Source organism: Dipodomys merriami, unplaced genomic scaffold (genome assembly GCF_024711535.1).
Source record: "Dipodomys merriami isolate MVZ:Mamm:240054 unplaced genomic scaffold, mDipMer1.0.p SCAF_347, whole genome shotgun sequence".
Classification (NCBI taxonomy): Eukaryota; Metazoa; Chordata; class Mammalia; order Rodentia; family Heteromyidae; genus Dipodomys; species Dipodomys merriami.
In genome coordinates, this window is record NW_027205015.1 from 581,986 (window position 1) to 604,607 (window position 22,622).

Below are 22,622 nucleotides of genomic sequence, written 5' to 3' on the forward strand. Positions count from 1 at the left end.
AGTTTTCAATCATTTCATTCACCATGTTTAGCAGTAGTGTTTGTAGAGCTTTTTGGGGACTCTCCTCTGGATTATTCATTAACTGTTCTGTCACTTGATTATCATGAATGGGAGTTGAGATACCCGGATTTGCCATTTTTCTTGTGTTTTTCTGTCTTGTTCTGACCATTTGGTATGAAATAAAATTGTGTGCTCGAATAGTATTTTAAGGCAATCATCAACCAGAGTCCTTTATTTGCACAGTCAAAATGACTGCAGATAAAATGTAGTTCAACAGATACAATCTATTCAAACAAGTATGATTAATAGGCTTTGAACAGCAGAGAAGAATTTGGCAAAACAGAAATTATTACGTTTAGGGAAATATGTGGGAGAAATAAGTTTAGTTGTATGTGGAAAGGCAAAAGAGGAGTGAATTTAATCAAGTTCTAATTTCAGAGAGGGAAAAGGATTGGACAGAATGTTAGGAGAGAGATTAAAAAAAGAAAAAAATTGAAAAAGAACAATTGAAATTTAAAAAGTGAAACTCAAAATTATGTAAATATAAAGAAATGTTATTGAGAGAAGAAAAGGATAGGATGAGAGGAGGGGAGGAACAGAAAGGAAATATGAAAAACTAAAAAATAAAAATCCTTAAAATTAGTTACTTGAAAATTATATATGTATAAAGAGATAATACTGCTATTAAAGAATTTAAGCCTAAGAGTTTGTGAATAGAGTAATAAATTTCTGGATTATGTGTGTACTCAATGGGGGATAGCATATAATAATCGATGAAGGTTATATATCTGCGCCTGGGCAGAACAGCAATTAAGGCATGCAAAAAAGAAAGAGAAAAAATGAAAAGAATAAAAAAGAGGGGACATAAGCTACATAAAATAAAATTTCACTCTTTCTTGTCTACTCTCCAACCACCATGAGGAACAGAAGAGATGGTTTTAGAAGAAAAAGTTTCTACTTTTCCCATTTTTCAAGGGATCGTTCTCCCCATAAAAGGGAGCATCCATTTTTCAGAGTCACCTGGAGGTCGAAAGGACTCTCCACACAACAGATCTGGCTCCAGTTTCAGCAGCAGGGGCTACTCTCCAGGACGGAGCAGAGCATATTCATTCCACAAGTCTCAGCATAGTTGTGGTGCCTGAACTCTGAGCCTGGGCGCTGACCCCCAGCTCTTCAGCTCAAGGCTAGCACTCTACCACTTGAGCCACAGCACCACTTCCAGCTTTTTTCTTTTTGCTTGTATGGTGCTGAGGAATCGAACATAGGGCCTCATGCATGCAAGGCAAGTGCTCTGCCACTGAGCTACCTCCCCAGCCCTCTACTCAGTCTTTGAAAACATCATGAGACACTTCACCTTCAAGCTCTTCAACAGTTCCTTCATCAAAGGTTTATCGGCAAAACTGCAAAACTTTCGGGATGGTTGTGAAAATGCTGATTGAAAAAGATCCTTCATTAGAACAGTCAATACAGTTTGCACTGAGGCAAAATTTACATGAAATAGGTGAGCGTTGTGTTGAACAATTGAAGCATTAAATTGCAGAGTATGATAATTCTGCTCAAGATTTTGGAGAGCATTTTTAGAAGAATAAGTGTCTAGGTATAATAAACATTAAAAGTAATCTTTCTAGATATAACCACACTCCCTCATCCACCTGTGGAACTGTGTAATTTTTTAATGTACGGGACTTTTGTGATGAAGAGCAATATTTTATTTGGCCATATTTCCAATTCAGTCAAAGGTCTAAAATAGTCTTGGAAAGATACTTTAGCTATAATTTTTTTCTAAACATAAATTCACTTAGTCCATATTCCCACAGCAACTCCCCATCTCTCCCCTCAAATGATGGTTAATTTGATAAGCTTTGGTAAAACAATCCTGGAGAGTAGCTCTTTGTACTTACTCTACTTTACTGTCTTTGATAACATATGCTGATTTGTTTAGTCATTTGAGTATAATTTATAGGTAGAGATCATTCCACTTAAAATGATAGTCTTTTGCATTTTTGGAGCAGAGATCGCCATGTGAAAACTGTTACCATTTTGAGTTGTGATTTTTTTTGCTGACTTTTTTGTTAGTCCTTTAGCAAGTTGAGGATACCATCCTAATAAACAGTACCCTGGTATCTTAGTGCATATTTGCTTTCAGAACAGTTCTCATTCAGCAACAAAACAACTTTCAAAATTCTAAATCATAACAATTTTTTCTCAAAACATATAACAGTGTTTTCTCTTAAAATATTCATGAATGTTTGAGTACTGTAGTTGATAAAAATATTAAATATCATATAGTAAAATAAAAGAAATCAATTTGAGGTGGAAGATGAGTATTTTAAAAATGTAATTACTGCAATAACTTTCTACAGAAAAAACTCAGCAAATATAGGAGATTGGTGTTTAACATTTCCATAGACCCATACTGGTTTAAACCATTTTTCAAACTATTTTTTATTAGTCTCTATAATATGAGTGTTTTGTTCTGCTGAATTTTTTTTTGGGGGGGTGGGAGCCGGTTGTGGGGCCTGAAATCTGGGCATGGATGCTGTCCCTCAGCTCTTCAGCTCAAGGCCAGTGCTCTACCACTTGAGCCACAGCACCACTTCTGGCTTTTTTCTATTTGCTTATGTGGTGCTGGGGAATCAAACCCAGGGCCTCTGGCATGCAAGGCAATCGCTATACCACTGAGCCACCTTCCCAGCCCCTGTTCTGTTGATTTTTAAATTTCTTAACCTTCCAAATGTTCTTGAAAGAAACAAAGGAGAATTAGTAAGTTAGCAAGCAGTCTGCGTGTGTTCCAGTCTTTCATGAGTGAGCCAACAAAATCATGAGTTAGTTAAGAATTTAACAGGGACCATTAGAATATTCCATTTTTCCTCGCCATTTTCAGCAGTCCTGTGCATTGAACCAAAATAAAATTTTGTAGCATTAGTTAATACGGCACTTTTAACAATCATGTTTGTTATTACTGCCCAATTGCATTATACTCCCATTCTTTTTCCATTTTTACCATGTTATCACTTCAATTCTGGCATATTTCTATGCCCTTTATTGTTGCCTTCATCTAAAAGTTCCTAAAGTTTACATTGAATGTCAAAATAGCAATATAAATAATTTTAATGTAGCTTATGATTTGTGCTTCAAAATATGTGTTGTATCATTTTGCAAGTTTTGATGAAGGCCATTTAAGTTTTCTAAGACCACCTTAATTTTCCTCTCTTTGAAATCTAACTTCTTAACTTTTCAACATTTATAAACTATAAGCCCAATAAAAGTTCCATATATTATCTGCTATTCTTCAGTGTAAATAATGATGTGTTGCTCAATTTAGAAAGATCAAGGCGTCATTGATGTTGATATTATTTTATCCTCTCGGTGTTTTTTTTTTTTCCCTTAAATATTCTGTTCCCAGAATTCAGTTCCTTTAATCAAGAATTTTTTACAAGTAAAATTTGAGACACTACCATAGGCAGAGGTGTTATTCACTTTATTGAAATTATTAAATGTTTACTAACATATATTTCAGTACAGGCACAAGCATTTAAAGCTGTTATAGCTTTCCATTGGCAGCATTCTGATGTTTGTCAGTGTTTAACAGCTTATTTGATTTTTGCTTTTTGATGCCTTTTAAATTCTAATTTTAGGATAGATATATTCAGATGTGTTCTACAGTATATTTTGCAAAATGCTCTTATTTGTAGATTGTTGTTTTTTATTAATGCCCAAATGATGTGACAAAACTTTTATTGTCTTACAATAAAGCCTTGATGACCAACAGGGAAAATAGATATTGTAAAGCTTTTTGTGAACTTAAAAAAATACAAAATAAAGCAATCAAGTTTAAATAAAAAATACATAATTTAACTGTATTGCTATAGTAAATATTATTCTAGGTGTATTACCTTTTTTAAAAATGAACACTATTTTGCATCTAATTTGAATTAATTACCCCCTTCTTTATCAGAGGATCATCAACTTGAACGTTTTCCAACTATACAATATTTTCACAATATATTTGCCATTATTTTGAAAAAAAAACAAAATTTTAGTATTGTCACATAGTAAAACAGAAAACAGTTTAATTCTCTGGAAGCTCCTAACTTTTAAAACTGAATAATTGTTAAGAGGACAGAATATATGTGTTCTTCAAAATTACTACAATTACTAACTACTCATTTTCAAATTCTGAACCAGAATTTTGACATTCAATTTTTGAATGTCTCTGGTACACAGACATAGAGAGACATTCAAAACAGTACTTATTTGCATGTTATTTAATTCTGCAATAGCTTCAGTTTCAATGGGGGTTTCAGAAATCAACAGAAAATATAGCCACGTTCTTGTAGAGGATAAAACTACTGTGTGTTATAATTAATTCCTCAAGAATAAGCTATTATTTCTATGACCACCAATACCAAGCTTTTATGTCATAAACTCATCCTAGCCCAACAATTTCCAACTTGTAAGGTGCACCTCAATATTCCCTTAATTCACATCATGAATAGCTTATCACTATTGCAAAAAAATACTACACTTCTGCTAATGTGATGCCGTTCCTATTGTGAAAAGAACACTACATTAAACTTTTCTGAAACATTTCCCCCCCCAGTGTTATGCTTGAAATCAGAACACTTGCAAATATTATTTATATTTATATTTTTATCTATCATAGATAGTCAGGAGGCTAAGATCAGAAGATTATGGTTCAAAGCCCACCCAGGGAGGAAAGCTCCTTAGATTCTTATCTCCAATAAACTGCTCAGAAAAAGCCAGACACAAGTGGCACTGAGGTTGAGTGGTAGGGCGCAAGCCTTGAGCAAAAACCGGCTCAGAGAGAGTGGCCAGCTCCAGTGTTCAGGACTGAGGAGCAAACAAAAAACAAAAACAAAATAAAAACAAACCACAGCCCTGGCATTTTTCTCATTGAATACAGAGGCACATAATTAAGGAAATTTCTTCCTGTATTACAAATAGAGACACAAACCAAGACGTCACATAATTACTCTCTTCATACCTTGTTACACCAAAGCCTCAAAAAAATTGCTTTTTCTAAATTAACAAATTAATTTCATTCATTTCTTGCCAACTCTGTCTAGATTATTCACAGTATCATATTATACATGTATTATCTATTAACTAAATTCTAATTATACCTCGCTTAAAAGAATATTTTAAGCAAATAGAATGCCAGAATCATTTGTGAATTTGTCAATTAAACCCTCTACTTAAAAATAATTTTGTATTATCTTATAGAATACAAAATTACAAACAAAGACAAAATATTTATTTTAAATCTAAATTCTAATTTAGCAAGGTCTACAAAGTCCTACATTAGACGAACTTTGCTATTTCTCCAAGCTTAAACTTTTGTAATCCTTCATCATTTCTTTGGAATCCAACAGAAGGATGCTTACTTTTTCAAAGTTTTCATTGGGAATCAGGAGCCATTTTGCATCTAGGAATGTTCTGTAATGAAGAGAGCATTAAAAACACAACTGAGGATTATAAGTGTTTTGCATTTCAATAGGAAACGACTTCTCAAAACATAATGACACAAATTAGCCCAAACTTCCAACTGTGTATCCCTTTCTTGTTGTTTGGTGTTTCATGGAGATAAAATTATACTATCTGGCCCAGGGAAGGTATTGCTATGTAATTATACTCTCTAATCTCTTGTCTTAGTCTGCTAGAATTCCAGGCTTGTATCACATTGCCCTGTCATAGTTTGTTGGTTTATTTAATCTACATACTAGCAATTCTGAACTTCTCTGACTGCTCAAACTGTTTATGTACTATTTTCAAAGATGTGCTAACATTTAACACAGGATATGAACACTTTCAGATGCACATGCAGGGTCTCTGATTCATTCTTCCATGGATCCAATCCATTTTATAATGATTACTTGATTTTCTTACTATCTCTGGTTCCTACCTATGTAATATTCTCAAACTTTTTGAAGAAATTTCACTTGAGGACTTTCTAATATTAAAAATTATCACATGATCTAGTTTTACTCAGGATATATTTTATATTGTTTTTTAAACTTTTCTACACATTCCGAGAGTTATTTCATTTGTTTATGTTTGTTTGCATATATAAGTTACTCTGTGTGTATGTGTATGTTTGTATGTATATATGCAAAAGCCTCAGCAACCTTATTCAGCAATCTTGCTCATGACTAGTATTCTATCACTTGAGCTCACGCCTATAATTCTAGCTACTCAGGAGGCTGAGATCTGAGGATTGCAATTCAAATCTATAATGAGTAGGAAAGAAATGTTCTGAGGCATTTATCTCCAATTAACCACCAGAAAACTGGAAGTGGCGCTGTGGCTCAAATGGTAGAGCACTAGCCTTGAGCTGAAGAGCGGAGAGACATTGCCCATGCCCACAGTTCAAGCCCTGCCACGACCATCAAAAAAAAAGAAAGGAAAAAGGAAAGAAAGAAAGAAAGAAAGAAAGAAAGAAAGAAAGAAAGAAAGAAAGAAAGAAAGAATGAATGAATGAAAGAAAGAAAAGAGAAAGAATGAATGAAAGAAAGAAAGAGAAATGAGATCTTAGCCACTAGTTCATTGCTAGTATAATTCCCTCACTCTCAACGTGGACTTTTTCTTTCCCGTTAAGTACATGCTCTTATATCTAACTTGCTTTGGAACAAGAACTATTCTTCCATTCTACGTTTTACAAATTTGTGTGATTAGCAACCATGATTTAGAGCTAGAAGATGAAAGAGAGTGGCCTCATCCTTCATGTTCCACTTAGTATTAATGCTTTCTCTATGTCACTCCCATAGATCTACATATTTGCATTGACTTTATTGTTTCATAGTTGTTTTATTTGCAGAGTTTTCTGTAGTATATTGAACCAATATACTTAAACACAGAACTTTTTTCTCCTATTATTCCTATTGTTTCTCCTACTGTTAACTTATGTACACTTAAGAAATAATGCACAAAAGTGGGATTGCTGGATCATAGGGGAGATCTATGTGAAGTCTTCTGAGGAACCTCCATATTGCTTTCCAAAGTGGTTGAACAAGTTTACATTCCCACCAACAATGAAGTAAGGTTCCTTTCTGTCCACATCCCCTCCAGCATCTGTTGTTGTTAGAGTTCTTGATTTTTGCTGTTCTAACTGGAGTGAGGTGATATCTCAATGTTGTTTTGATTTGCATTTCTTTTATGGCTAGGGATGTTGAACATTTCTTCATGTGTCTATTGGCCATCCTTGTTTCTTCTTCAGAGAAGCTTCTCTTTGCAATCCCACTTTTGGGCATTTACACAAATGTTTACAAACAAGACCACACTAAAGCTACCAGCACAACTATGTTTATTGCAGCATTATTTACCATAGCTAAGATATGGAACCAACCCAGATGCCCCTCAGTAGATGAATGGATCAAGAAAATGTGGTATATATACACAATGGAATTCTATGCCTCCATCAGAAAGAATGACATTTCCCCATTTGTTAGGAAATGGAAAGGTTTGGAAAAAATTATATTAAGTGAAGTAAGCCAGGCCCAAAGAAGCATAGGTCCCATGGTTTCCCTTATTTGCAATATCTAGTATAGGTATGAGTCAAGCGGAAAAGGTCAGATAATGTGATGTTAGGAAAATGAACCCTTAAATATGTATTTTAATGTTTTCGTTTCTTTCATGCATGTGTTTCTAACTCATTTATAAGATTATTTCTTTGTTGCTTTGTATGTCCCTCCCCCACAGTGTAACCTCCGCTTTCACTATATTTGATGTCAGTATAACATGTGGAGGAGATGGGGACAAAAAGTCGTTTAAGGATTCAGGTGGACCTGTTGCAACAATGAGAAGTACAAAATGTCATGTCAAAACCAGCTTTACAATGTCGGTGTGGGGGGGGCGAGGGGGGTATAATTGGGTGGGGGGAGGGGGGTAAAATTGGGTGGGGGGAGGGGGGAGGCGGGGAAGGGAAGTGAAGGGTAAACAAAGGAGGAGGCTGCAATGCTTGGTAAGAAATGTATGCATTATCCTGCCCATGTAATTGTAGCCCCCCTGTACAGTATGTTCTCAAATAAAATAAAATACAATTAAAAAAAAAAAAAGAAATAATGCACAACATACACACTCACAAAAAAACATTCTGAGAATCTTCTTCCAGTTAAATTTAAGTTACAGAGAACCAAAGTTATAGAGTTCGTTTTTGACATGACAACATGTACTTCTCATTGTTGCATCGGGCCCACCTGTATCATTAAACGACTTGTTTTCCCCATCTCCTCCACAAATTATACCGACATCAAATATAGTGAAAGCAGGGGTTATACTGTGGGGGAGGGACATACAAAATAGATAATGTTTTTATAAGCTATTTAAATTCCATATTTGTCTTTGCTAAGTTGTCCCTGAAACAGGTGTCACCTCATGTCCAAAGATGTCTTTGTGCTATTTCAAGGAAGCCAGAAAACATTCATTTTAACTCGAGCAGTGCCATAGATTGTTACTGGAAATAAGTGGAAGGAACTGTTACTGCAAGTGGAAACTGATCCCAAGAGAGGAATTGAACATGGAGAAATGACAAAATTCAAGTTAATTTGTGTTCCTTTTTACTGAACAAGAAAAGAATCCAAGTCTTGAAGGAAACTCTGTCCCTGACTTGTTCGAGTGTGTTAATTACTCATATAAAACATGTCTGTAAAATTGTAGTTGAGAGTTTTAAAAAACAATGTGCCATTTGAAGGCCAGCATAGGAAAAAAGGAAATAACTTAGTTTAAAAAGTATTCTGCTGGGAAGGTGGCTCAGTGGTAGAGCTCTTGCCGTGCATGCCTGAGGCCCTGGGTTTGATTCCTCAGCACCACATAAGCAAAAAAGAAAAAAACCAAAAGTGGCGCTGTGGCTGAAGTGGTAGAGCGCTAGCCTTGAGCTGAAGAGCTGAGGGACAGTGTCTAGGCCCAGAGTTCAGGCCCTACGACCGGACAAAAAAAAAGTGTTCTGCTGTAAAGAAACAAAGACATGGAGGTTGTAAAGAGTCTTATGCATGGATATTTCCCTCCTGAGATGATTTTCCTATTGCAGGAGTTAGTTATCCATTCCTTTAGTCTGGTCCTGAGTTCTCCATCCCAATAAGTATTCCAAAAAGGCAAGATCGAGTCAGTATGATCAGCAAAAGAAGTCTCTTCTCAATCCAATGCTTTAAGGATGGTCCCAAAGAAATATGTGCTGTTTTTTGCTTGTTTATTTGTTTGTTTAATTTGTGCTTGTTCTGGGGCTTGATGTCAGATGCTAGACCATGTCCGTTAAAAATTTTCTTCCTTGTCCAACTTCCCCCAAAGCTAGTACTCCATTGCTTGAGCCAAAACTCCACTTCTGGCTTTTTGGTTGTTTAATTACAGATAAGAATTTGACAGACTCTTCTGCCTGGGTTGGCTTTGAAATGAGAAAGTAAAAAAGCCAAGTGATATAAGATTTCTGTTTTGAACCAAGAAATACTAGAAGTTTATTATAAATCTAATATTTGACAATTTTTAAAAGAAGAAAATATGTCCAGCAAAGAAGCCATAACTTAAATAACTCACCAAAGTAGGTACACCATTCATTTTGGAATTATTTTTGCATCTTGGGAAGATAACTATTGACTTTGTAGTTCCTTTTGGGGAAACTTAAAGTCATATTTGCATTTTTTTGTTGGCCATAGGGCTTCAACTCTTATCCTGGGCCCTGTCCCTCAACTCTGCAGCTCCAGCTGAGCACTCTACCACTTTAAGTACAGCACCACATCCAGGTTTCTTGTGATTAACAGAAAATAAGAGTCTCATGAACTTTCCGGACCAGGCTGGCTTTGACCTGCAATCCTCTGGTCTCAACCTCCTTGAGTAGCTAGGATTACAGGCATGAACCACCAGCACCCAGCTCATATTTGCATTTATGTGCAATTTATAACACTATGTAGACAAAGAATGGAAATTTGAATCAATTGATGTGACATTGCAACTTTTCAGAAAAATTGAGGTAGCAATAAATATGTCCTCCTTTTCCATCTTGTTACACTAAGGACTAATGTGCTATGCAACTCTTACATTAGCATCCTCTACTGACTGCATATGTGGACTTAGTATCACAAATTGTTCACAGAGAAATAGAGAAAAATGAAGTGAGATTTTTACAAGGCAAAGATCAGGTATGAAAGAACAGCACAGAACGTGATACAATTTATCACACAGAAATTAAAAACTAGCCAAGGAGATTTAGAATGCTAAAGGCAATGAGGAATAAGCCTACTTGATTACTAGTTCTTCAATAACCAAAAATGGTTCCCTCTAACAGTCACCGGTATACCTTAGTTATTATTATTATTATCATTTATTCCTTCCATTTGGAGTTATTTCTTCTCTTCAGTCACAACTGTTAATTAGCCTCTGCATTTTTGGTGCCATGACTGAGCAAAAAGATTTCAAATCTTACTTAGACTACCTGTCTCATTGTGATGAGCAGTGACCACTGAAATGCCTGGAAGCTTTGAATTTCCAGTATTAAACTTCACTTGATATCAAAGCACATTTCTGGCATTAATTACCATGACCTATTAACAAAACATTTCTTTCAACACTGTATTCTAATATGGGTAAAGCACATGAATTAATTAAGGACTATTGTCAGGTATCAGTATGGAAGGGCAATTACATTTTCCAAGTATGGGTTGTTTATTTTGCATTTACTAACTGTCTTTTTTGCTAGTCCTGGCACTTGAACTGAAGGCCAGGGAACTGTTCCTGAGGTGTTTTTTGTTTTGTTTTGTTTTGTTTTTTTTGCTCAAGGCTAGCACTCTACCATGTGAGGCACAGCACTACTTCCAGTGTTTATTTTCTGTTTATTTGGTACTGAGGAATTGATTTCAGGGATTCATGCATGCTAGGCAATAACTGTACCATGAAGCCACATTCCCAGAGACTTAATGACTTTCTTAAGATAGCATTAATTTTTCATTCTGTTACTATGTATTATAATTTAGGCCAGGTGGTAGAAAAGGAAGTGGAAAACAATACTAAGTCCAATAAGGCTGACATTCTTGTCACATCACTAAGCAAGTACAGTGTTAAGACCTGCAGGACACATAGGGGTGTTACATGTGACATTATTATGTAAAACACCATTAACAGTCCTCTTCTGCTTCCACTTTCAAGGTCAAGAGCCAAATATCTAAGCCTTTTTATTGATTGTTTTTCCTATGAAGGAAGAAGGAGGATGTGGAAGGAGATGGTGGGACAATATGTATATTGGCTCCCTGCCCACATTTTTTGGATTTTTAAAAAGTGCTACTGATGAACGCCCATTTACATCTATTTGACTATACTATCTGCACAAGGTGCAGATAAATGAATGCATTTATTCTGGTGGATAGTCACATATATTAACAAAATCCATTTCTGGAAAAAAAGATACTAGGTAATAAAATATAAAGTATTGACTATAAAATGCTTTCTTCTCTTAGCAGAACAAAATGGAGTATTGAAATGATTACTCCAGCTTTCTATGAGATTTTATGCTGTCTAAGTATCAAAATGTTCTCTAATTCTTGTAACATCCAAGCATAAAAGACATGATTTGAACATCTCAGTAGTTTTAGAAACAAATGTACATAATAGCCTCCTTCTTGCAGAGACATATGTGATAGCCAGTATGATTGACTGTATTATAGTTCTCATTTTTTTCCTCTTTATCTCAAGTGTTGCATATTTTGGCATATTACTCTATGTCCTGCATCAGCTCCCTGTAGGTGAGATTTAACTCTACTCTGCAATGCGATGGGTCATGTGACTTACTTTAGCTTACAAAAATGAACGAGAATTGGCAACAGATTTCTATGCAATTCTCCCTGTCTAACAGCTGACAGCTGACTTGTTTCCTCTTAGCTATAAAAATAGCATATTTCCAGAGGAAATCTTCTTTCAACTTATATACTGAAAGAACATAGCATATGAAATTGAGGCAAAACTCAAATATAGCCACATACATATAACACAACAAGAGTTAAGCTAATATTAGAATATGATATTGAGAAGTTAGTTTCTTACCATCCTTGTATGCTTTTATGATTGTTGACTGTAGCACACAAGAATTTAACAAATACTAAACGAAAACTAAACAAATAGACAACTTTTCCTGTTTGATGATATTACAATTTTTATAAAGAAGCATTCTCCATGAGATCACTTGTGGGGTTATCTTTTTTATTATTCATACATTGTGATTGAGATGAGGAAAAACAAAATATCTAGATTTCTTCTTCTCTTTTCCTTTTTGTCTAGTGTGAATTCTCATCCTTTCTCCAAATTCTCCTATTAATAAAGGAAGAATGACACATTGTGGATATCAAGCAAAAGGCTTTAAATCAAGAATTTCATTCTTTTAGAAATAGGTGAAGTAAATCAGAGTGCCTCGAAGAAGAATAAAAGCATGATTTTTTCTCCTGTTTGGCTTCCACCATAGTGTCTGAACATGACTTTAAATATGTAATAAAATATTTGCTTTGGCTAATTTTTTTAAAAAATTGTTTTTTTTTTAATATTATTTTATTTTATTTGAGAACATACTGTACAGAGGGGCTACCTGCCCATGTAAATGTAAAAAATTGTTTTTTAAATAAAGATAATTAAAAAAAATTGTTAAATAAATAAATCATAATTTGTTGTTCGCTTTTGGCAGAAATGAAATAAGACTGCATTATCATTGGGTGAGTTGAGAGGCTAAATTTTATCAGAATCTAAATATAATAAAAATAGATGATATAAAAATAAATACCTTGTAAGTACATTTTTAACATGACATACCCACAGAGACACTTTTTTCTTCTTTTCCTCTCTACACTGATTCAATTTCAATAAGCAATTCATGTAATTCAAATAGCTGTTTCCGAAATAGATTAGACACAAAAAGTTAGAAAAATAAAACCAGTATTGGATGGTGCATTCTTTAAAAATAGCAGTCAAATAAGTATTAACCACAATTCCAAAATAATAGCAGTTAAATGCTCTTGAAAAGAGAAGATTTTAAGTAGAATGAATAAAACAAATGATAGTGCCAGAACTGCTTCAGGAGCTGCTCTCTGGTATTTAGGGTTTATAGTACATGACAATGTTTTAATCAGGATTAATTGCTTTCAGGGACTAAATTTTTTTAGTTATATTTTATTGTAGAAATATGTTATTCCAATTTAACAGTTTATAGTAGAAATAACGCTACACACTCATTGTGGTACGCATTATATATTATATATATAATTTTACAAACATATATATATATATATATATATCTGCATATATATGTTTATTTTTAATTTTGGTGCATGGGGCTTAAAATATGGACCTGTACACTGTCCCTCAGCTCTTCAGCTCAAGATTAGTCCTCTACCACTTGAGCCACTGCTAGTTTTCTTTTGGCTCATTGGAGATAAGAGTCTCGTGGACTTCCTGCCTAAGCTTGCTTTGAACCATGATTCTGAGCTCTCAGACTCCTTAGTAGCTGGTGTTGCAAACATGAACCACTAGCACCTAGCTACATAATTATTTTTTACATATTTATGAAATATTAAGTGGTAATCCTATTCATTTATATGTTGTGTAACGATCAAGCTACATCATATCCATTAACTTCTGCAAGTAACATTTCTTTTTAGTGAGAATGCTCAAAAACTTATCTTCTGGCTATGATGAAATATATATATATATATATTCTTAACTATAATCACCTTGCTTCTTGTGGTATACAATTAATATATTTACTTTTATTCTGCTAATTAAAGTTATATAAAACATAAATTTTAAAGTGAAAGAAATTCACGGTTCCATTACTTTTTTTAAGAAGACAATTATACCTTTTGTTTTCAGTTATATTTCTTTGGGAATGTGTACTATTCATTGATTCAACTGTTAAAATTGATAACAATTACATTATATCCAGTTGATTCAAACTTGTATTTGAAAATTGCACACAACACAAATATACTTCCACTTTACTACATAATTAAAATAACATTAAAGCAAAGATTGGTGTTAGCCATTCATGTGTACAATCCTAGAAACCCAGGAGGCTAAGACCTGAATATTTTAGTTCAATATCAGTCCAAACAACAAAATGTGAAAACTTATCTCGAATTATCCAGCAAGAAGCAGAAGGTGAGAATGTGGCTCGAGGAATAGAGTGTCATCAGCCATGAGCAAAAAATACAAGGTAGACCATTAAACTTCACGTTTACAACACAACACAAAACAACACAAAACAAAACACAAAAACACAAAAGTATTATGAACATCAATAATGACGACAAAATAGTAGAAAAGATCATGAGAAATGTGTAAACATCTGGAAGACAGAAATCATTTGACAGAAATTTGATTCATGAGAGGGAAAGGTTGCAGGCTCATTTGTAGAATCTCATTGTAAGCATTTGTGTTGAAACCTGGCTATTGGGTAACATTTGAAAGAGTACATTGGATTACCTGACATAGCAGACATTGCCTGTGACTATGTACCATCCCAGTCTGCAAAATCTAAACTCATGCGAGTTAATTTAAATAAAAGCTCATGTTCGAGACTGGTCCACCCAGACTGGGGTCTTTATTTTGAGGCTTCAGACCTGTGTTTTGTTTATAACCATTCCTGTTTTACACCCCTTCCTTTGTGCACCTATGCCTTATTGAGCTGGCACCAGGCCAAGGCTTTGAATTTGACTCCCCTCCTGCCTTAATCCCTCCATTTCTCCAGCTACAACTCATTTCACATGCTATCTCTGTCTTTACATTAGTTGTTTTCTTACTAATCCCCACCAGAAAACCCTTATATTCATGTAAATCCCACCATAAATAACCTAGTGAAAGGAGTGTTTATTATTTGCTGAGGCTCTCATCTGTGGTTTTGCTCCCAAATAAATCTGTGCTACACGATCTCATTTTTCTTCATGGCTTTTCAGTCTGACAACTGATTGATTTGGTTTGATGTAATCCCACTTATCCAGACTTACTTTGGAAGTTTGACCAAGGAGCCGTCATGTTTCTCCTAACTCTTCCTGTAACAATCTCAAGGTATCTGGAATTACATGGAGGTCTTTGATCCATTTGGAATCGATTCTGATACACTGATATATATAAGGATCTAAATTCGGTTTTCTGTATACTGCCAATTCTACCAGCACAATTTTTTTTTTCTTCCATCCTGTGTGTCTGGCTTCCTTGTCAAAGATTATTTACCTATAGGAGTGGATTCATTTCTGGATCTTCAATTCTGTTGTATTGTTGGAATTCTGTGCTTCCATTGGAAAGAATGCCATTACTCCATTCCTAAACAAAAGGAAAGAATGGAAAAAAATGATATTAAGTGAAATAAGCCAGATCTAATTAAATATATGCTGCACGGTTGTCTTCATTTGTAATAACTAGATATGTCTATAAATCTACAAGTTAATCGAATAGTTAGTAAAAGACATACAATTACACTTGGATATGATTAACTAAGAGCACTCTAAGCATTCACATGGCAGGAACAAGGGAAACTATTCTTAGGAGAGGATCACAATGTCTCCATACCTATGTGCATATGACCATATAAATATCGCTTATTGCAATGAATTCTAAGAATCAATCATACATGTGAAATGCATCTATCTGTATATAATTTTAAAAGATGTCATGAAAATAACCAACTTCTCTGTAAACTCAAAAGCAAAATTCTAAGTTTAGAAGATAAAATTGAAGAATGCTTTCAGCACATAAACTTAAACACATAGGGAAAAATGTGGGAGAGAAAAGATAAGATGAAAAGTAGAATAGGTAACTATTGAAGAATTCATAAACTATTTCCAAAAGTATACAAGAGAGCTGGGGTACATCTCACTTGTAGGACTAGACTAATATATACAAAGCCATAGGTTCAATCCCCATGAGTTAATAAATAGTAGTAATGCAATAATTACCTGAAATCAATGCTTTCATATTAGAGAGGCCTGAATCCTAAAACAGTAAATAAATTATTCTCAATGGTTGTATCCAATGACAAGTAACTACAAGAATGAAGAGCAAATATTTTCTTTTTCTAGCCTTTCCTTTCCTTTTCTGGTTTATTCTTTTCTTTTTTCCTTTGACACTACTGGTGCTTGAAGTTGCTAATGCTCTAATCACTTTAGATTATTTTTCAGGCTAGGCCTACCTTGAGGAATGATAGCTTACCAATGGCTTCCACAAACGTGAGATAACAGGGAAATTTCATTATATCCAGCTTTCTTTGTTTTTGTAGTTTCTCATGAATTTTTATTTTTTAGAACTGGCCTTGATATCAGTCTTCTAAATCTCTGCCTTCTAATTAGCAAAGTACATTTCATCTCAAGCTTGGACCCACACTATATTTCAGTTTAACCATTCAATATTGACTTCAGTTCAACCAGCGTGAACTATTGGGGAAATATATGGACACCTCACTCCCACTGACAGGCAGTTCTAATGAAGATGAGGAACGAGATGAATACGTGAGGAATGGTATCAGTTGCCAAAAAAGAGAATGGAATAGGATCCAAACAATTTCTTCTTTGGGCTGCCGAAAATAATCGGCTTACTACAGTTGCAAGACTACTTTTCAAAAAGGCCACTCATGTGAATACTAGGGATGAAGATTAGTATACCCCTCTTCATCGGGAAGCCTACTGTGGACACTTAGACATTATCCATGAGTTGGTGGCACAAGAGGCAGATATTCATGCAATAATTGTGGATGGCTCAACACCCCTGCACAATGCTTATACGTGGAATAATACCAGAGTGTCTTCTTTCTTACTGCATCATGATGCAGATACCAATGCCCAAACGTAAGGCCTCTTGACTTCTTGCATCTTGCTGCTGGGAATATAGATAGCAAAGATATGCTGGATCACCTTCTGTTGACCCGTTATCTCAAACCAGGTCTAAAGAACAACTAGGAAGAAAATGTATTTGATATTGCCAAAAGGATAAGTATGTATCACTACCTCTTTGAAGTTGTGGAAGGCTGTACAAACTTTTCCTAAGTCATAATGGTTCTGTTAAGCTTTGCAAATTTCAATGTGCCAGTCCATTCTTTGGTCTGTACAAAATATTTTCACAGTACAAATTAACAGCAATATCTTACTGTAAAAATTCATGTATTCCATCGTATTATTCCAACTCAATTGCCTGACTTTTATGTCAAAATGTATTCAAGAGTTTTTGTATACATTTATAATAATTTCTGCAGTTTGTGATTTTTTAAATCAGAAATAATTTTAACTTATCTGTTGAAATGAGCAGTACAGAAACTAAAGGTATTTCTAGTGCTTGTCTGAGAAAAGTATATTTTAAAATATTCTATATTCTGTTGTTTGTACAATTTCCATAATCTATTCCATTCTCTCCTAGATATAATACATTGAATTCTACATTGTTTTATAATATACAGGTTCATTAATAAATGTGTACTTTAAGATTGCATTCCATATAGAAACAGTTTAAGATTCCTTTTTTCCTAGGTCCTTATACTATTTTATTTCTTTGGGATAAAATGACAATGTTATCTAATTTAAAGAGTTTTGTAAAGTTTATGCTATTTAAAGGCCTCCCTAAGGTGAAAACTTAATATACTGATGTCAAACTTACTTTCAATTCTATGAATTATATGTATGGTTACACTCGTATTTTTGTAATCAAATTTTTAATAACTTTTTTCAATTCTTGCATCTAAAGAATGAAAAAATTGGACTACTTCACAAATTTTCATATCATCCTGTATTTCATATCATCTCTGTATTGTTGTAATTTTGGTATACGTGCTGCTGAAGCATGTAGTATCTTCTAAATTTAAACAGTTAATGATGCAATCTTTAAATAGGCATATATCTTTGGTTGCCTATTTGTAACAAGGAAACCTTATTGTTCCTAACAATGCTATTGATCTTATTTTCCTAAAATTCTATGTATAGTGGAAAAAATTTATATTGTTCGGTCTATTGCTCACATTTGCAATTTTTGTGTCAATGAATTTTTTTTCATTTTAAATTTGATCATACTTTGAAGCATTTATAGCCAGGTCCAAAGATGATGGCTTTTTCAAATACTTATTTATCCAACTGAGTTAGCTTTGTGGAGCTAATGGATTCAAAGTAAGCCTTGCTTAAGGGCTACTTAAAAAATTCTGCTGCATAAAATTTCCGAAATGAGATCTTACTGGTACAAATGTCTACCTGATCATTTAGTCTTCTTCCATGTAGCAACAGACCAACCAGAATATCTATCCCTGACAGCATAGATTGCCTTACTGAAACAAAACTATTATTAGTTACAAGGGATCATAGAGAGATGAACAATTCAGACAGAACTGTTCAGAATAGAAGGTATTTTATCAAAATACAATTATTTATTATTCCTACCATTTCAAGAGTAGCTAAACCAAGGAGAAAAAATTGTTCATATGCATGATTACCTAATGTCCTGGCCTGTCAACCATCCAACCAGGCAGGAACTTACACTACTGCCTTTCTATCACCAAATATTCCCATAGCTCCAGGATAAGTCCATATGTTTCTCCTCGTTAGTAGGTCTTAAATTGGTAATGTTTTAATCAGAGTTTTTCTTCGTGCGTCCAGGTTGTAAATCTGCAAATGGTAAAGCTTTAGTTCTAACTCCACCAAACACTGAGGTAGAAATAATGGAATAAAACTTTAAAACAGAGTTGCCTTTGATACCCTAACCACAACAGAACAATGCAAAACATGTGCCATTTTTATTATATTATATATAGTTATAAATTTTATATTTATATGTGCTGATTTTATATTTCACATAGTGAAACTTACTAAAAAAATTGATAATTTGACAAAAAATTATATTTATTTATTCCAATAAATAGATGGGAATATAAATAATTAGGTTTAGAATATATATTAGAATATAAAAAGTATCAATGCAATGTCTTTCATACAAACTTGTGATACCTTCAAAATGCTCTTGGTCTTCTGAATTCACATGGTAAAAAAACAATTTCGTTTTCCTCTAATCTATAAAGTATTTTACTCTGCTGCTCAGTTATTATGTTAACTCGCTGGTCCTAAAGAATTTTTCTCCATATTTCTTAAGCATTCCAATTGATCATACCCAAATTTTGCTGATATGATATCTACAAGATATTTTTTTCTGCAGGACCCACAGTTCCTAGGATCCCAGATCCGAGTTACCTGCATCATCAAATAACAGAGACAAGACTTCTCACCTAGGCCCATGCAACATGCCAACAGAAAGTAATTGAAGACCCATCTCAATTTCTCATTTCCTTTAATATTTCAGGGCCCGAATTCTTTGAGAAACAGGAATTTGCAGTAAGCAATTGTGAAATGCAATGCAACTTAAAATAAAAGATGATATCACAAAATCTGAGAGAAAGTACTGTAGTTCTAACTTTCAATTTACAGATGACCAGTCCATATGAGTGAATGAGATCAAAAATGTCACAAGATTATTTTTATACCACTCTCCTAATGATTAATGAAAGATTTCAGTCCAGCACAAGTAGGAAAAAAAAGTAGATCCTGGAAGGATAGATCCATAATTGGTCTACCAAGATCAGGAAAACTTGACTTAGAGGTCAAATGTAATTCAGAAAAACATTAATTGAGAAGATCCTTAGTGCTTCAAAACAATGATACTTCACTAAAACTTGGTTCGGTAGTATAAAAATGTCATCATTCTCAAAACAATGATAACCTACATTTCATCTCCTGAAAGTATATTCTTTTTCAAATGTACTTTTAAAAATCACATTCACCTAAATAACATTTGACAAGTAGATTATACTTAGTGGCATTACAAGGTTTTCAAGTGTAGGGAGCAAGTTACAATAGAGTTGATTTATTTACCCAGAACTAATGCCAAACAGGTTCAACTATTCATTAACGTATAGCAATAGTTCCGCCCACCATTTGTGTTTTAGTAGGTGCCTTCCAGAATTGTGTTAAATAGATCAGCCTCCTATATTTAAAACCCAAATGTTATCTAATACAGTAAATTTCATCACTTAGTAAGGTACATTTGAAAAAGTCACAAATAGTTGCCTCATCATATGTTGTTTTATGTTTTCCCTATCTGTCTAACATAGTAAGAAATATGACTTTGTCTTGAATATGGGTATTCATCAGAGATGTGACAAACATAATATCTGTCTTCTATTTCCATCATATTCCTCGATAGTAGTAAATCTTATTTTTCTTCATTTTCCAAAACTTATATGTAGTAGAAAATATTATCCCATGCAAAACAAAATAATAACAAACCATTGTACAAAGCTATTTATAAAAATTGGTAATTAGGAATAAACTCTGAGCCATTTTAAAACTTTCTTTTTGACTAAAGATTAATCTTCCAAATGGATGAGAATAAAACCATGTCTAGGTCCTTCACATCTATATCTTGCAAATTATTATTGCAGATGAATGAATTTTAGAAATATTAGCTGACATCAGTTCAAATATATGCAGGATTGAAACTCCATAGAATGTATATAAAACTTTCAAAGTATTAACAGTTTAATAGAATGACTACCAGGAAATTGAAACCCGAGAAGAATAATAGTAAAGACGCAGAATGACTGAAAAATGGAACAAGTGGCAAGTACAGTTAGAAAACTCAATGTACACGTGTGATAAAGGAAGTGGTAATTCTGAAATAAATCTTGAAGAAGGGGTTGGTTGAGAATGATAGAAAAATTGACTCTGATCCAGGAGCATTGGACAATTAGATGAACATATTTAATTGTAAGACACTTGCACAATCTTTTGAAATTCAGTTAAAAAACACAACAAAAAACAAAAACACACAAAAAATCACAACTAAAGAGCAATCTCTAGAAAGTATGTATATGACCTCTCAAAATTTTAAGGAGTTAATGAAGGGCAGTCTTGGGAAAAGCAAACAATGCTTTTCAAAGAGGCCAGTTCGGGGTAGGGGAGAATTTTGAATAGATATAAATAGATTGTCTAAGATTAAAGATCACCTACATCTGCTGCAAATATTATCTTTCTTCTGTGAGTTCTTTTTGTCTGAAATGGGTACTACAGTCCTGACCCGCACTGATAGCTTCTGAAGATAGAATGGAAGAAACAAGATCAAGAACCTAATAAGTTCTGTCCAATGGAGAGAAAACAATTCTCTATGTTTTCTCTCCTCTCTCTTCACTACTCTTTTTTCATACTTTTAACTCAACTGATTTTGAATAATATTTTTCCTTCATTGTTCTGACAAAGTAATTGGTCAAAGTAGTTCACTAAATATTATTTGCCTTTTTTTTCTATCATGCTGTTTACTTGTCCAAGAGTTCATTAAACTTCACCCTTGCATTTGGTTGCCAGGACAACCCTACATCTATGTTAATGAGGACAAACTCTAATGTAAAACTTTGTGTCCAAAAAATCAGTGCCAGAAGCTGTGATCACAAATATTTGGTTACACATTTTTTTTAACCTTGAAAGTCTTCTTGTGTCTAAAGTGCCCACAAAAATAAGTACTCCACTACTTTTTGGTTCAATCACTTTTAACCTCAAAGATATATTTTGATAACAAGATGCTTAGAGGAAATAAAAAATACTCCACTTTTATCTTCTCTCTTAAGACTCTCCTTAGATACCATATCAGTTTCAGTGAAGTTATTCTTTGAAAAATTATTTCAATAGATTATTCATCTCTTGGTTTTGCATTTGTTCAGCAAGATGTATGGGAAAGAAGAGTTAAATCATCCATTCCTTGGATGACAGTGTCTGTTACAGAGGACAATGCTTCTATGTCCTCCTCTTAGCTCTTGACTGATTTCCAATTAATCAAAGCTTCTTGGCTTCAAGTCCAGTGAAGCTGAAGGACTATAAGGTCTCCCCCACCCTGCCCCACTATATTTTCATGGTTTCTCTTTTAAAACTCTTTTAAATTGCCTCATTTGGACGCAGAATTCATTTTCATGTCTTCATTCAATCTGTTATGCATTGTAGACAGCCAAATAGGCTCTATAAAATCACTTTAGGTAGCAAAAATATTAAGACAATATATATAAAAAGTTTAGGCCTCCCTCCACTGCTGAAGCCATTATGCTTAGCTAGGGCTTCTAAGAACACTGTTTTCTTACCCTTTCAATTTGCTCAATTCTTTTCTGATCCCAACACTTTTTGGCTTATGTAATAAGAAAAGTCATTAATATCTAATGTTAATAAGGATTTTATTTTTTGTGAGCTACTTAGAAATGTGTAATCATTGGAGTTTCCATTCCAATTTTTTTCTGTGTTTCAGTGCTTCACGTAAAAAGTCATTGTAGAAAGTGTTACAAACAGAAAAGTGTGAACCCAACACCTTCTTTCATTGTGGAGGGCACATTCGCCCTAAATATTTGCACCAAAATTATCTTTTTCAAAGAATTATTTTGGTAGTTAAAGGTCAATTCACAAATTTAGATGTCTTAGTTTTTTAAGAACTTTGAATTTCACACAGTGAGAGTATATTTCCTGGGTAAGAACAATTCTCAAAAGAACCTACAGGATTTACAGCAAGGTTTCTAAAGTTTGTTTGTTTAGTGTGAAAATGAGCTATCTTCACCCACATTGCTCTCTCTTAAATAAGTCTCCATA

At 33.9% G+C, this 22,622-nt stretch overlaps 2 pseudogenes; one reads left to right on the forward strand and one right to left on the reverse strand.

Annotated features, from left to right (window-relative positions):
- Positions 1-916: 916 nt before the first annotated feature.
- Positions 917-1,581, forward strand: LOC138803724 (periphilin-1-like; annotated as a pseudogene).
- A 16,132-nt stretch (positions 1,582-17,713) lies between these two features.
- Positions 17,714-17,807, reverse strand: LOC138803736 (U6 spliceosomal RNA; annotated as a pseudogene).
- Between the last annotated feature and the right edge of the window lie 4,815 nt (positions 17,808-22,622).